This window comes from Entelurus aequoreus, linkage group LG01 (genome assembly GCF_033978785.1).
Source record: "Entelurus aequoreus isolate RoL-2023_Sb linkage group LG01, RoL_Eaeq_v1.1, whole genome shotgun sequence".
In the NCBI taxonomy this organism is placed as follows: domain Eukaryota; kingdom Metazoa; phylum Chordata; class Actinopteri; order Syngnathiformes; family Syngnathidae; genus Entelurus; species Entelurus aequoreus.
The window spans coordinates 41,799,142-41,816,225 of NC_084731.1; the positions used below are offsets into that span (position 1 = coordinate 41,799,142).

Here is a 17,084-nt window from a genome sequence, read left to right on the forward strand (position 1 = left end):
TCTAGCGGAGGTGTCGGCAGAGCTTGCGGCAGGCGACATGCGGGATTGCGCACGCGCCGTGACAGAAAGGTAGCTAACATAGAAGCGGTCGGACTAATTAAAAAATGGGCCGGATTTTGGACGCTGGCAGGCCGTAGTTTGGAGACCACTGACTTAAAACATTGATAATAAATGTTTGCACTTGTACTTAGAGAGAGAGGGAAGCAGAGAGAAAGTTAAGAGACAAACAGGATACAGAAGAACATATGGAAAGAGAGAGAGAGCGAGAGAGAGAAGGAGAGAGAGAGAGAGAGAGAGAGAGAGAGAGAGAGAGAGAGAGAGAGAGAGAGAGAGAGAGAGAGAGGTGCTGCAGCGGTCCAGTGGGTCTCGGCGACCATCGGTTCCCCACAAAAGCATCCTCTTCATCCTCGTGTACTGAGAGAAGACACACAGTCAGTGTTCTATTTGGCTCCTTCACCTGTGGACAGGACCTACTGCCCACCATCTTCATCCTGCCCATTATCTCCTCCTCCTCCTCCTCATCATCATCATCATCATGCCGGCGTGGCGGAGAAACCTGACTTTCTGCCTGCAGCGGCTGCACGAGGAGGAAGAAGGTAGGGGGCGGGGATGCAAACAAACAAACAAACAAAACAAAAAAAAACTAACGGTGCGCATTCTGCGTGGCTGTAAAGTGTGTGTGCACGCGTGAGAGAGTCCCCCCTCCCCTTCTGTCGTGTATGCGCGCACTCGCCAGGCTAAGCTGACAGGTGCGTGCACGTGTGAGAGGAGGCGCGCATGAGTGATGAATGTGCTGGCTAATTTGCATGGTGTGTGGATGGTGGAGCGACACATGGAATTTTCAAAATAAAATGCGCTTAATTGTTTGTTGTTGTCAATAGAGTGTTTGCTCTTCAGCGTTGCCAATATTGTCTCTGTTTTTCCTCTTGTTGTCTTTGACACAAGTCACGGTGAGACAAAGTTGACCGGGCAATTGTTCACCTGGAGTAGAGAGAGGCGGGACGCTGCCCTGCGTGGGGATCCCACGGTGATGCTTAACCTTGTGTTGGAAGCAACTGTTACTGTTAGGAACGTATTTCTGACGTCACTGCAGACTCCACCTGCACTGACATCATTTTAATCATCTGATTGCAGTATTCTTTGTCGCATACTATTGAGCACGTGGACATGTTTATGTGTGGCATAAACTTGTACTTTAGTCCAGGGGTGTCAAACGTATGGCCCGAGGGCCGGATCAGGCCCGCGGACAGGTTTTATCCAGCCCGCGGGATGACTTTGCTAAGTATAAAAATGTACCTGAATTTTTTGAATAAAAGAAACTGCTGTTCTAAATGTGTCCACTGGATGTCGTAATCAGTCGAGGAAAATGATCAAACTACATAAATAACATCCTGTGATTTGATTTTGATATATATTTTTTTTTATCTTGATAGATTGAAAATTAACACCAGTTGAGTTGACTGATGAACATTATCACATAATGTATTCAGAAAATATAAATACAGACAAATAAAGTATATATACTATTAACTGCAACAGGTAATTGTAAAAAAAACAAAAAAACAACATTATGATTTGTACATTTTCAGAATGTGCTTGTTCTATTTTTAAACAAAGAAAACAATCTGAAGTTGTCTTTATTTTTAAGTTATCGTGCCATGATTTTACCAGTCCAGCCCACTTTGGAGTAGATTTTTCTCCATGTGGCCCTCGGTTTAAAATGAGTTTGACACACCTGCTTTAGTCCCTTCAGAATGTTTATTTTTTGTGTGATTGTTGCAGCCTAAAATGCCAGAATTTGCAGCAGCTTTTTCACAAAGTTGCAGCAAAAAAGTTGTAGTGTTTTACGCTTATTTTTCTTCATCAACTTTGGATCAGCTTGTGATTTGATACATTTTATTCATGCATGATTTGTTTTTAAGCCAATGCCGATAACTTCCTGTTTCTCAAGACAAATAAAGATTACTTATTTATATCCATTATTTTTTAAATGTGGATTTGACTATAGTCTGTGCACATTTGGAGGTAGGAACGACTCAAACAACTGCAGTGTAACCTCGATTTATAAACTTAGTTAGTTCTTGAACAGGGTTCGAGAATAAAACATTTCATTTAGTGAAGCACATTTGTCCATTAAAAAAAGGTTCAAGTACCAAATATTGTCACACACACACTAGGTGTGGTGAAATGTGTCCTCTGCATGTGACCCATCACCCCTGAGAGGTGAGGGGAGCAGTGGAGAGCAGTGGGCAGCAGCGGTGGCTGCGTCTGGAAATAATTTTGGTAATGAATAATGGGTGATGAATAATGGGTGAATAATGGATCCCGGCCTTTGACAAAACAACAATAAAATGATAACTTTCTATGTAAAAACAAGCCAAAACAACAACAACAACAAGGTGCTGTCCTGTATGTGCTGCTCTGCCAACACACGTACACTCAAAGAAATCCCCTTGGTGTCCTCACAAACAATCAGAAGTCACACAATTCCTCAACTTCAGCAGCTATATTGCTACAATAATAAACATTTAAGAAGTAAAAATCACTTACATTAACAAAGGAGGAGCTGAAGAGAAAGGAGCAGGGGCTGGAAGGAAGGGAGGTGTGTGTGTGTGTGTGTGTGTGTGTGTGTGTGTGTGTGTGTGTGTGTGTGTGTGTGTGTGTGTGTGTGTGTGTGTGTGTGTGTGTGTGCGTGTGTGTGTGTGTGTGTGTGTGTGCGTGTGTGTGTGTGTGTGTGTGTGTTCTTGTATTTTTACCCTTCTTGAGACATCAACAAGGAAAAGTACCTGTGTCTCATTTGCACCCCTGGTGGGGAAATCTATCAAAATGAGGGTGGTCCCAAAAAGGAGAGATTTTTCAAATTGACTGTGTCGGTTTTAAAAGTGCTCCCCCTCTAGTCAACATATGTAATAACAAGTGTGTGTAAGAAATTGAAATGCGCCCCCTTTATTCAAAATTAATAAAAAAATTAAAACAAATTATGTAGAGACATACTGTAATAACTTGAAGTAAATAATGAAGATTAAAAACCAATTACAAACAAACAAACTAACTAAAAAAAAATACTAAAATTTTACCTGTTTTATATTTGCTTAGTATGTATATATTATTAATGTTGTAAATACAAATCTTTGTATAACTAGAAATGGTGGTCCTAAAGAGGTAGGCTATTTTTGGAGGTCTCAAGAAGGTAGCACATACAAGAATGTATGTGTGTGTGTGTGCGTGTGTGTGTGTGTGTTTGCGTGTTTGCGTGTGTGTGTGTGTGTGTGTGTGTGTGTGTGTGTGTGTGTGTGTGTGTGTGTGTGTGTGTGTGTGTGTGAGTGAGTGAGTGTGCTATCGGAAGTGGCACCGCTGGAGGAGAGGTCGTTTTCTCCTCCACTGTAAAATAAGTCTGTTTTGGCATAATTTTTTTTCCAGAAAAGTCTTTAGTACGAATGTAATTATTTCATTCATGGGGAATAATGTACTCCTCAGAAATATATATATATATATATTTTTTTAATCTCCACAGCGCTCTGCCTTTCCAAAAATGCTGCGCCCTTTGGCACAAAATGGCTGCAGGCGGGACACAAAATGAATGAACGAATGAAGCGCGTACACAGAGACATAGTTCGCACACGGAGGCATATTTGGCTCAATCGAAAAGTTTGTGAATCAAAAAGTTAGCAAATACGGGGGTTCGTAAATTGGGGTTTCACTGTTCTGTAGATTTGACTTGTCCTAACCAAATGTGCCTTCACGGCTGGTGAAGCTAACATCACATCCATAAATCCAAATGAAGCGTATGTCCTTATTTCCATCTATCCGTGTGTGCCGCAGTGTGGCAAACACGTCATATTTTGCTTCAAAACATACATCCTAAACAAAAAACTCAGAAGTACAAACCACGACACAGAGTGTCCTGCTGGCTGATGTGGTCCAGTGTCTTCAGTGATGGTGAGGAGTGGGGTCTGCTGCATCTCAAATGTATCAATGTGCTTCCAGTGCCATCATTTTATTTCTATGGTGAACTTAGATCTCTTTGGTCCGAAGGTTGTCTCTGGCGCTGCACTTTTCGAACGCAGTAGCGGTCAGAGCGGACAACATAACCGCTTGGGACAGTTTCCTGCTGGCCCCACTATGGACTGGACTTTCGCTGATGTGTTGGATCCACTGTGGACTGGACTTTCACAATATTATGTCAGACCCACTCGACATCCATTGCTTTCGGTCACCCCTAGAGGGGGGGGGGGGGTTACCCACATATGCGGTCCTCTCCAAGGTTTCTCATAGTCATTCACATCGACGTCCCACTGGGGTGAGTTTTTCCTTGCCCATATGTGGGCTCTGTACCGAGGATGTCGTTGTGGCTTGTGCAGCCCTTTGAGACACTTGTGATTTAGGGCTATATAAATAAACATTGATTGATTGCATTGATTGATTTTCTCTGCGGTTGGCTTTTGTGCAGTTTCTTTGCCTGTGCAAGTGTTTTCTTTGGCTTTTGAGGCATGGATGCTGGTGGAATTTTGGGATGGCTAGTAATTTGTTGAAGCCGGTGTTTTTTTTTTTTTTTTTCGCTGGATGCCCACAGGACGTCTTATTTTTAAAGGAACAAAAATGTTCCTCACAACAGATGCCATGTTTGTTTACACTGTGAGCCCCAGTGAGTTTAGGGGCAGTTTAGAACCTCCTACGAGGCAGGAGAGCTTGAATTATTCACCTTAACCTACCTACAGCACAGTATGGGTAATCTTGCCTTATTGAAGCGTTTGAAAAAAAAATTTTTTAATGGATTTTAACGGAAACTTTTTATTTTTATCAAACTATACTATATATATATATATATATACATACTGTATATATAAACTATACTGTACTACATCCAATGACAAGCTTATATATAATATATTATATATATATATATATATATATATATATATATATATATATATATATATATATATATATATATACATACATATTATATATATATATATATATATATATATATATATATATATATATATATATATATATACATACATATTATATATATATATATATATATATATATATATATATATATATATATATATATATATATATATATATATATATATATACATACATATTATATATATATATATATATATATATATATATATATATATATATATATATATATACATACATATTATATATATATATATATATATATATATATATATATATATATATATATATATATATATATATATATATATATATATATATATATATATATATATATATATATATATATATATATATAGTCAAGGTTTCTGTGGTTTATCCGTTATACAGTGCTCAAGTAGAGCGGAATATATGTTAGGTCAGGAAAAAACACAAGAGGCTATATCATCCCTACAAGCCTGTTTCGCAGGTTTCCCTGCTTGTCAGAAGATTTTATATACATTTTATATATATATATATATATATATATATATATATATATATATATATATATATATATATATATATATATATATATATATATATATATACTATACTGTACTACGTACCTAATACAGTGTTGTAATGACAAGCTTCATTTACAAACAGTCCAATTATAATGTGTTTATTAGTGCAGGTGAACAGGTATTGTCAAATCTATCTGTGGTGGTCTCAATTTATTTGAGGCAAGCAGCCACAGATAAATGAATGCTGCTGGTCAATATTTTTAAATGTGTCCTGAACAGAACATCAGCTTTTAAATTTGTGTTCAGTTCTGGCTTCACTGTGACCCTGCTGTCCTACTGATTACTACCTTATGGTCGCATGAATTGCAGCTGGAGCCCATAAACTGGACCGGGTCCTCCTGTTTAATAGCCAGCGCTCCACTGCAAACTGCTGATGAAAAATACTGCAAATCATTATCGCTGTATGCTGCTTAATTAAGTTTCCTTGGCTGCCCTTCAGCAAGGCACTGACCTCCTGCCTGCTTCAGTTCGACTTTTGCAGGAGTATTCAACAACAAAAGCTTGTGTGACAGAGCACATTTTTGACGCATGGTAATGACAGGAAATTCATTCGGGTGCGAAAAGTTTATTGCCAGGATTTTCTAAGGCTGTTTATATGTTGACGATACAAAAAGATCTGCTGATTTTCTCTTGTGCTTTAATACCATTACAAAATGAATTGTTACGTTTGGAATGCATGGCTGCGATGATTGTGTTCCCTCCAATGCAGAAAAAAACAAGCAGAAGTTGTGTGCAGGTAGGAGTCTGTCTTTTAATTCCTTGAGGCAGGACAAATATACAAAAACTCGGACGCTCAACAAGCATGGAGTCAAAAACCAAAGAGTCACCATCGGTGAACAGCGAGAGTCTATAATCAGGGAAAACACTTAAGCGTGGTGAAAACAAGATGAAACGTAAATGTCGCGAAAAGCAAGCATTGACCAAGCGACTTGTGTTGGGTGACTAGAACATATAAAGGGGAGTGATTAACCAAACAGCTAGTGGGGAACACTAATTACTAAAACAAGGGCAGGTGTGGATAATTAGTGTCCATGGAAACCAAAAGTAAACAAAAGGAGAGAGGTTAGGGCACGGAAACAGACTAACATAGGAAAAAGCCACAAAACATCAATCAAGCCATGACCCGGGCAACGGATCATGACAGTACCCCCCCCAGATACCAGACTTCCCAAGGTAGAAAAAACAGAACAAGCCCAAAGTCACGGCAGGGTGGAGGGTGGACTTGGCGGTGGGCTAGGGATGAGTCAGGTGGCAACTGGCAAAGCGGTCGCCCACGGAACGAGAAGGCAGACGCGAGTGGCCACGGTGCACCAGCAGCTACAATCGTCCATGCTCAAGACCTGGGCATAGCTGCTGATAGCGCGGATGGCCAGACTCTTGGCCGACGAGGTGGCCGACGAGGTGGCCGACGAGGTAGCCGCCTGCGGGCACCTGATACACGCTTGTGCGGCAGGTAAGCTGGAGATCGCGGATGCGACTCCAGGACAAGCACCGACGATGGGCCCACTGGAGACGAGGATAGTGGCGCCGTGCGACGGCCCAGTGACGGCAAGGATGGTGGCGCCGTGGGATGGTACAGATAGTAGACACACCCAAAAACAACTTTATATAGTGCAGTATTTACAGCTGCATTTACTCTTCCTTTAAAAAAGAAATAAACACATCATACTGTGGGAATGTCAGAGAATATTAGTTGTGTCTGTTGTGAGAACGGTCTTGTTTGTCCATCCTAGGCCACCGTAGGTCACGTGAGGTGTGTCACCAAACCTGCTAATGTTAGCCAAGTTAGTTCATGTTTTGTTGAAGTGCTGACGGCTGAGGGAGTCGTGTATGAAACAAACTGAGCTTCCTCATCAACATGGCATGGTGTCACAGTTAAGGATTATGCCTACAGCACAAAAAGAATGGTAACATTTGGGACCCCAGAACTGGTGTTTTTTGCCATATGGAGGCAGCTCTATTCAAGCTTTCAATCCTTACAAAAACTCTTTATCCAATTTGGAAGCTGCAGCGGAAGAAAAGAAACACAGGCAAAGGTCGCAATGTATCGATGACGGCAAGGTTATTGAGTTCATTTTCATTTACCGGTCGATTGATTGACTTCCTACTATCAGTGCAGTCCTACAATTGTATTAAAATGTGTAATGCCTCTGGACATGGAATTGAGTGTTTTTAATGCCATTTAAGTCATTAAGTTTAGCAAAAATAATTTTAAGACTTTTAATGTCCCGTGGAAACCCTGTATGTGCATTGCTTTAAGACGCTATTTTAAACTAGTTGTGTGCCAATGTTAAGAAAGTATGTCGCTGCAATGCCAACAAATGACCTCACTTTAATATAAAGTTCCATCGGAGTGTGTTTTGAAGTGAAATTGACCGCCTCACATCACTCATCTTTAGACCATGTAAAAATAGGCGGCGACTTGGGGGTTTCCGCACGGTCATAACAAATTATGTGATTATTTTTTATTCATTTATGATAACACAATATCTTTTTTAATCAAGGATTAGATTAGAATACAATAAAAAGCTTTATTGACATATTAAATGCTTCATTATTTATGGTTGCCACTTCTGGTCTGTGCTTTTAAGAAAAATACAATTATTAGTAAGTGCTAACAACAAAATTATGGATAAATGTACACATATAAGACATGTAGCAGGTAAAACACACATTTGTTTAAGATAAAACACAAATTGTAGCAAAGTTGTTACAAAATGTTGTCATTTTACTTGTATTAGTTGACGCTCCTTGGGCGGTTTTAAGTCCGCTAATATTTGGCATCAAGCCAAACAGCTTTGTGCGCATCTACGTATCTACATCTGCACAGAGCTGGTTAACTTACGAGACTAGCGTGTGTGTGTTTGCGAGAATGTCAACGTGTTGGCTGAGTGACGTCAGTGAGTGAGTGGGCGAGTAAAGAGAGAGAGGAGGAGAACGTGCACTGCGCAGTAAAGTGATGAACAGGTCCGGTTGTGTCCTGCAAAACTAACAATAAAGCAACCAGATTGTCACAAATTGGCGGCCTCGTCATTCTGACCCGAAAGCGGAGCTTAGCAGACCAATTGCTGGGTGAAGGGTGTTACCCCCGACAAAAAAATTGGCCCTGAAGGGAACGTCTCCCATGTGCTCCTTGACTACGGTCTGCATGGGAGCCGAACAGAAGGACAGGTATAACAACTATATTATTAACTGTCATTCTTTAAACTCCTTGTGCAAATCTGATTGCTTATTATTAAAATCTTTATCTAAGTTTGAAGCGTCCCCTTAATTGTTAGTTTTGAAGCCCAAATACCTCCGTATTGCGGTTCACGCACCTCCTTTATTAACCAGTAGATTTGTCGTTTTTTTGCCATTCTTCCTCTCCAAGATGTTATTGCTTTTATGCACTTTGTGTGTGCATTTTGACACCCTCAACATCATGCGCCTTGGCTGTGTAGTCACCGCCACACAGCGGCATTCAGATGAAAGAACGGTATGGGTAGAACTGATTTCAGTTAATTAGTATTGCAGTACTTTATTAGTACCGGTATACCGTACAACCCCAATATATATATATATATATATATATATATATATATATATATATATATATATATATATATATATATATATATATATATATATAAAATATATACATGCATATATATATATATATATATATATATATATATATATATATATATATATATATATATATATATATATATATATATATATATATATATATATATATATATCAGTGACGTGCAGTCAGGGGAGGCAGGTGAGGCGGGGCCTCACATGCCATCATGGAAAGAAAAAAAATGTAAAAAGAAAAAAAAAACATTAAATTGTTGTATGTATCCAGTGATTATACTATAAAGTTATTTTCCATGTAACTTCACCAGTTTTATTCAAAATCGCTGAATTTTCACATTTGCCGTTCAAATACTGAGAAGAGACTTGCTGTGAGTCAACAGCCAGTTGAGCCTCACTATGGATTGCGCAATGACTCGGCTAACTGCTGGCCTGCTGTGCAGTGACACCGTATTGCTATATGAATTATATTATACATTTTCATAGTTTAGTTAGCTGAGGTATATAATGTACAGTGTATTTTGTCAACAACTGTATGTGTGTAACGTATTTCTTGTGCTGAGCAATCATACAACGGCTGCGAAGACGCACTGGCTGAGGCTCGCAGTAAGCCCGCCTCATGGTGGTAGAGGACAGGTGTTGTGCCAGATAATGCACCCCCGCCGTAGAATGCACCCCCTGACGGGAGTGTTATATCAACTAAAGCCCACACTTGTGTGTATATGTGTAAATATATATATATATATATATATATATATATATATATATATATATATATATATATATATATATATATATATATATATATATATATATATATATATATATATATATATATATATATGTGTATATATATAAACACACATTGTATTTTCCTGGCTATAGAGCGTAGCGGTATTTAAGATGCACCCACCAAATTTTGGAAGAATTAAATATGTTGACATATATTGGACACACCAGACTATAAACCACAGATATATACCAATACGAAAAATGTTGTAAATATTTTTTTGCATACCGTCATTTTTTCCAAAAGGATCATGTCGCATTGCAGTAAAACGGCTGATAAACAAAACAGAAGTCATCGTCATGGATGCAATAGCTGTGGAAGCTCGCACTCCAATCAGCTAGACAGATTCAATGAATCCACGCTGAAGTTTTGGTGAATTTACAAAACGTAATTTAAAAAAGAATGCTATTTTAAGTGACTAATACTAATACAAACACTTTGCTAATGCTAATGACGCTCATTTGATTACATTACGATAGCACGTACCAGAGGTGTGGACTCGAGTCACATGACTTGGACTCGAGTCAGACTCGAGTCATGAATTTGATGACTTTAGACTCGAATTGACAAAATGTAAAGAGACTTGCAACTCGATTTAGACTTTAACATCAATGACTTGTGACTTCACTTGGACTTGAGCCTTTTGACTTGACATGACTTGCTACTTTCCCCAAAACCCAAAGATTAAAAAAAGTTATTCAGGAGCGCTCCGTATCTTCCATTTTGTACTTGTCTGTCAGTGTGTGTGCTGTCTGTCAAGCGTGTGTGCTCTCAGTACAATAGCCAATCAAATTAGTTCTACGTTGTTTTCATCCACAGCATTCATCCAATCAAATTGTAGGAAAACCAACAAAGAAGAATTGTCAAACGACGCACCAGTGAGAAAAAAAATATGCCATAGTTGGTTTCGTACGGGTATAAAAACTATGACTTGGTCAACAAAAAACAAATTGCCGTATGCAAAACATGCAGTTCGAATATTACAGACGAAGACGCAACAACTTCCAACTTCGTTCGACATTTGAAGATGCACAAAGAAGGGTAAGTTTTGAATGTAAGATAACCTTTATTGACTAAGTAACGTGACTTTTATTTGCTGTGTAGTTAAATCAGTGAGGCTGTAAACTCACTGCTAACGTTATAACCATAGACATCTTCTAAGGGTACGCAGCATCGAGCGCTACTGCCTACTGGCGCAGACGAGACGCGGGGGCGCCATCTTGGAGTGGTGATCCGCTCCACTCAGTGCAATTAATTTGGCAGGAGCAGTGAACTGTCAGCGCATCTAATTAATCTTACCTCACTGAATACCACGGATTTTCATGCGCTTTTTTATCATACGTGTAGCTATGATAAAGGACACATGTTTTGGCGTGTTTTATTATTCATAGTTTGCTTTATCAGTAAAAGAATATTCTTGTATACTACAAGTGACCAGACGTCCGAGATCAAAACTGGGAATATAATCCCAGAGAAGGGGGAAAAAAACGGTTAGCTATTTTTAAATTCAAGAAACAATATGACTAGGTTATATATACATGCGTATATCCTACATAAACAATGTATGAATACATTAGATATCTATATATAATCTTAGGGACATATAGACTGTATCTCTGTTGCTGCAGCAGCAGAGAGTTTATTCTGTCTTGACACTTTGTATTGATATTTTGTATTACATTCTTCCCTTAAATGATCATGTTTACAGTGATTGTTTTATATGTATTTTTTATGAATGTCTCTTTGGATAAAAGTGTCTGCCAAATACTTAAACATAAACATATATAAACACCTGAAAGTCTTTACATCAGCTAAAACCACCAATTTCTTTAACTGGATTCAGAATAAAACCAAATTCTGTTTCACCCAACAATGTTAGTATTTGAATATTGTTACTTGAAGACTTATTACTGGTTACAATTATACTGTTAAGAACGTATTGTCTTATATTTTGCCTAAAATGAGAATGCATTATAATCAGTGGCGGCTGGTGAATTTTGTTTCAGGTGGGGCAGAAAGTTTGTAAACCAAACCCTTGTAGAACATTTCTTTGTGATTTTCACATACAAATATTGAAGATCTTTGCTCCTTCTCAACTCTGTGCTAAAATTTTCACAAAATACAACCAATAGTACGTTAATGTTAAATCTTACTTGTGAAAAGTAATCCCCCGATTCCTATTTTCAACAGTCCGCTCATTTGAGCAGGAAAACGCTGAACACCAGCCAGGCATCTTTGTTTTCTACCTGTCAACTGTCAGTTTAGGCTGCTCGCCGGTTCCTCATCACCACTTCAAGATGGCGGCCAAATTGCTCGTGTCACAGCAGCCAATGCTGCGTCTACTTATAAGATGTCTATGGTTATAACGTCATTGCAAACACGACAATCTGTTTCGTCCACTGCAGTTTGCTACCTTATTCATACTGTTTGTCAAGTGATTTTTTTTAAGCAGGGTTGCATGAGGTACCTATACGTAACGTTACGTTAGTCAATGTATCACACACAGTAACGTAACGTTAGACGGCGGTCAGCAGCACCGCATATTTTAGCCACCTACAAAAAGACAAACATAGTCAAATAATGGTCAGTTAAAATGTATACTATATTAAGAAAATGTGTACATATTGCATAGGGCCCTGATATCTAAAAAGTACAACTCTGTTCATTGTTATGTTCATGTATTTGTTATGTTTTCCATGTGTACGCACACATCAACACACATACAGTATGAGATGAGATCAATGAGATAAGGTAAGAACAGGTTAGAAAATGCTGTGGAACTAGTTACAATGCAATATGCCATGGAAATACAATGTTAACACTTGTGTACAAATAAGTACAGTTGCACTTGTTTTTTCAAATGTGTTTATTCTGTAAAGGAATGAGTTCAATGTTTAAAATGACTGGTTAATAGTGCTGTTATGAATTGCAATGTCAGCACTATTTTTTTTCCCTGCAATTTCAAATGCACTTGTTTTAATAACTAAATACAGCGTTTGAAAAGCATACACAATCTGTGTAAATATATTAGTCTATGGTTAAAAGGACTTGAAAGGACTTGAAACTCAAAATGCAGGACTTAGGACTTGACTTGAGACTTTCCAGTCTTGACTTTGGACTTGACTCGGGACTTGCCTGTCTTGACTCGGGACTTGACTTGAGACTTGAGGGCAAAGACTTGAGACTTACTTGTGACTTGCAAAACAATGACTTGGTCCCACCTCTGGCACGTTCAAATATGCATGAAAAGAGTCCTTCTTCCAAGGTTTTTCGTTGTTCCCATTGTGTTGAGTTTTTTTCTTGCCCCGATGTGGGATCTGAGCCGAGGATGGCTTGTTGTGGCTTGTGCAGCCCTTTGAGACATTTTTGATTAAGGGTTATATAAGTAAACTTTGATTGATTGATTTAGTAAAAACTGCACACTATGAAGACACTATAATGTATATATATGAAGTATGTATATTTATTAACAAGGGGGTAATGGCTTAACAATCTATTTTTTATCCAAGCAACACAACATTACAGCAATATTAAATGTCAACAGGCACGCACGCACACACGCACACACACACACACACACACACACACACACACACACACACACACACACACACACACACACACACACACACACACACACACACACACACACACACACACACACACACACACACACACACACACACCAATAAACACATACAAAAAGAGGAAAATCGTCTTAACTTGTGTCTGGGAACATTGGTGGCATTGTTGAACATTTATTTCGGAGTGATAAAAGAGCACAAACTAACAATGTGAGGCCATCCTTCATCGGCTTGTGTCCCGGTTGTACCTTTTCCTTCGCTGTAATAAAGGTCCATCTTTTTCGGTGCCATCACAATTAAAGACTTGCTGCGGAACAAGGCCACCTCCGCTGATAAAATCCTCAAATTGAAGAGGCTGCAAGCTGGAGGCTAAATAGCTAAAATGCTAGCTTCAAGCGGTTGTCTAGCAACCCGAAGTTATACAGCAAGACTGCGAAGCTTTTCGAAATGGCCGCGTATGTAAACAGAATGTGACGTATGTAAACAGAATGTGACATAGGGGGCCCTGCGTCTTCAAAATGTGGGATCTGAGCCGAGGATGTCATTGACGCGCTATCCGACGCTAGCCGCCGACCGCATCTATGATCGGGTGAAGTCCTTCGTCGTGCCATCGATCGCTGGAATGCAGGTGAGCACGGGTGTTGATGAGCAGATGAGGGCTGGCGTAGGTGGAGAGATAATGTTTTTATCATAGCTCTGACGAGGTCCCGTAGCTTAGTTAGCTTCAATGGCGTCGTTAGCAACAGCATTGCTAGGCTTCGACAGGCGGCACAGCATTAACAGTGTAGTTACAGGTCCAGTGTTTGGTTCGGTGTCTCCTGATAGTAGTATTGTTGATCTGCTGTCTATACTTCCAGTCAGGGGCTTATTTATTTTGTTCCTATCTGCATTTAAGCACGATGCTATCACGTTAGCTCCGTAGCTAAAGTGCTTCACCGATGTATTGTCGTGGAGATAAAAGTCACTGTGAATGTCCATTTCGCATTCTCGACTCTCATTTTCAAGAGGATATAGTATCTGAGGTGGTTTAAAATACAAAACCGTGATCCACAATAGAAAAAGGAGAGAGGGAGGTATCCAATGAGCCCTTGTACCTAAGTAACGGTCAGAGCGAAAAAAGATACGTCCTGCACTGCACTCTAGTCCTTCGCTCTCACGATCCTCATCCACGAATCTTTCATCCTGGCTCAAATTAATGGGGTAATCGTCGCTTTCTCGGTCCAAATCGCTCTCGCTGCTGGTGTAAACAATGGGGAAATGTGAGGAGCCTTTCAACCTGCGACGTCACGCTACTTCCGGTACAGGCAAGGCTTTTTTTATCAGCGACGAAAAGTTGCGAACTTTATCGTCGATGTTCTCTACTAAATCCTTTCAGCAAAAATATGGCAATATCGCAAAATGATCAAGTATGACACATGGAATGGATCTGCTATCCCCGTATAAAAACAAATCATTTCAGTAGGCCTTTAAGGTTCCATTGTAGCTTATGTATTTTCCTTATTTAGATTTTAAACGTTGTTTACTTGTTGAAATGACGACAGTAGAGGAGATACAGTACGTCTTCTTCTGTGCTCTGGTCAGCCACACATTTGCCCACATTGAACAGTGCGCCATCTGCTTGCAGGAGCATGCATGACAGAGACAAAAGCACAAAGCAAATTAGACATATTAGCAGTAGAAGTGTCGAGCAATTGCAAATGGATAAATACATTTTCTAATCACAATTACTGACCAGTAAAGCTCAAGCAAACTTCAAAGGGATGATCATTTGTTGACTATATGTAATTAGAGACACACATTTGCTAGTCATGAAGTGCTGACTGGTGACCGATGACCTCGCTTGAAGTTGTTTTTGGTCCTTAATGGATACTTAACAGTGACGATCAAAGTCATGTGAGAGGGTTTGATGGACACATCAAGAGAGACATGAAAATATAGATGTCAATGACTGGGTGACCTTAACGCAGCGTGTTTGTGTGCGCATGTGTCTGTGTAATGCATTGACAAGTAGCTTCCTCGCCGCCATGTAAGCGTTTGATCAAAACAACCCATTCCCTTGTTGATAGATTATGCAGAGCCTGCGCTCATGTTTGTGTGGAAGGGAGCCTTCAATCATCATGCAGACGGCGGGTGGATCATTTCAGGGCACAAACAATAACGGCCTGTGAGGATGAGGGGGAGTAGGTGAGGGCGGCGGTATAGAGACAGGAGGCTGTGAAAGAAAAGAAAGTTGTGTTTCTGTCCGCTAAAAGACAATATCACATAAACCGCAACGCTCGAGGATCAAATCATGTTTATATGGGAAAGTGTGACGAATGGGGAGGCTGTGATTGCCTTTTAATAAGGCTTAGTTAGTGCTTATCTGTAATTGATGTGTGTGTGTGTGTGTGTTCTTGTATTTCTACCCTTCTTGAGACATCAACAAGGAAAAGTACCTTCCATATGAGGACCGGTGAACAAGTAAGAACATAAATCATGGTCCCAATACGGAAAACCATTGCATCTAATAGAGAATGTCTCATTTGCACCCCTGGTGGTGAAATCTATCAAAAAAGGAGGGATTTTTAAAATTGACTGTGTGCCGGTTTTGTAAGTGCTCCCGCCTCTAGCCAACATATAAAATAACAAGTGTGTGTAAGAAATTGAAATGCGCCTCCTTTGGCCAAAAATTATTTCAAAATAAATAAATAAATATGTATATAGAGACATACTGTAATAACTTGAAGTAAATGATGAAGATTAAAAACCAATTACAAACAAAAAATACAAATACAAATAATTAACTAAAAGCAGTCTTTTTCTCACAAGGTGTCGACTTCTTTCTTATAAAATTGGGAACATTTTCTCATATTCTTTCTGTTGCTGTAATATCGCAATATGTTCTTGTAAAATTATTACTTTTTTATGTAAAATTATAATTTTATTATGCAAAATGGTGACATTTGTCATACAAAATTCTGACTTTTATCACAATATTGCCACATTTTTTGTTGTTCTTGAGCAAAATTATGACTTTTGTCATAGTTTTTCCAGGTAAAATTCTGATTAATTATTATCCATCCATCCATTTTCTACCGCTTATTCCCTTCGGGGTCGCGGGGGGCGCTGGAGCCTATCTCAGCTACAATCGGGCGGAAGGCGGGGTACACCCTGGACAAGTCGCCACCTCATCACAGGGCCAACAGAGATAGACAGACAACATTCACACTCACATTCACACACTAGGGCCAATTTAGTGTTGCCAATCAACCTATCCCCAGGTGCATGTCTTTGGAGGTGGGAGGAAGCCGGAGTACCCTGAGGGAACCCACGCAGTCACGGGGAGGACATGCAAATTCCACACTGAAAGATCCTGAGCCCGGGATTGAACTCACGACTACTCAGGACCTTCGTATTGTGAGGCAGACGCACTAACCCCTCTGCCACCGTGCAGATTATATTATAATATTGCCAAAATGTTAAAGTTTTCTTTTAAAATTGTGACTTTTGTCGAGTAAAATTACGACTCTTTTTATACAATTGCCAACATGTTAAGCTTTTATTGTAAAAAATTGCAACTGTTATTGAGTAAAATTCCAACTTTCATCATGATATTGCACAAATGTTCAGTTTTTCTTGTAAAATTTTTAC

The 17,084-nt window shown here is 39.2% G+C and overlaps 1 protein-coding gene across 1 annotated transcript in view; it reads left to right on the forward strand.

Annotated features, from left to right (window-relative positions):
* The first annotated feature begins 562 nt into the window (after positions 1-562).
* The window catches only part of LOC133652298 (glutamate receptor-interacting protein 2-like), a 400,480-nt gene continuing 383,958 nt past the window's right edge, over positions 563-17,084 (forward strand). Inside the window, exon 1 of the mRNA XM_062050915.1 lies at positions 563-596. The gene's annotated coding sequence lies outside the window, so the exon portion shown is untranslated. The remainder of the gene's footprint in view (positions 597-17,084) is intronic.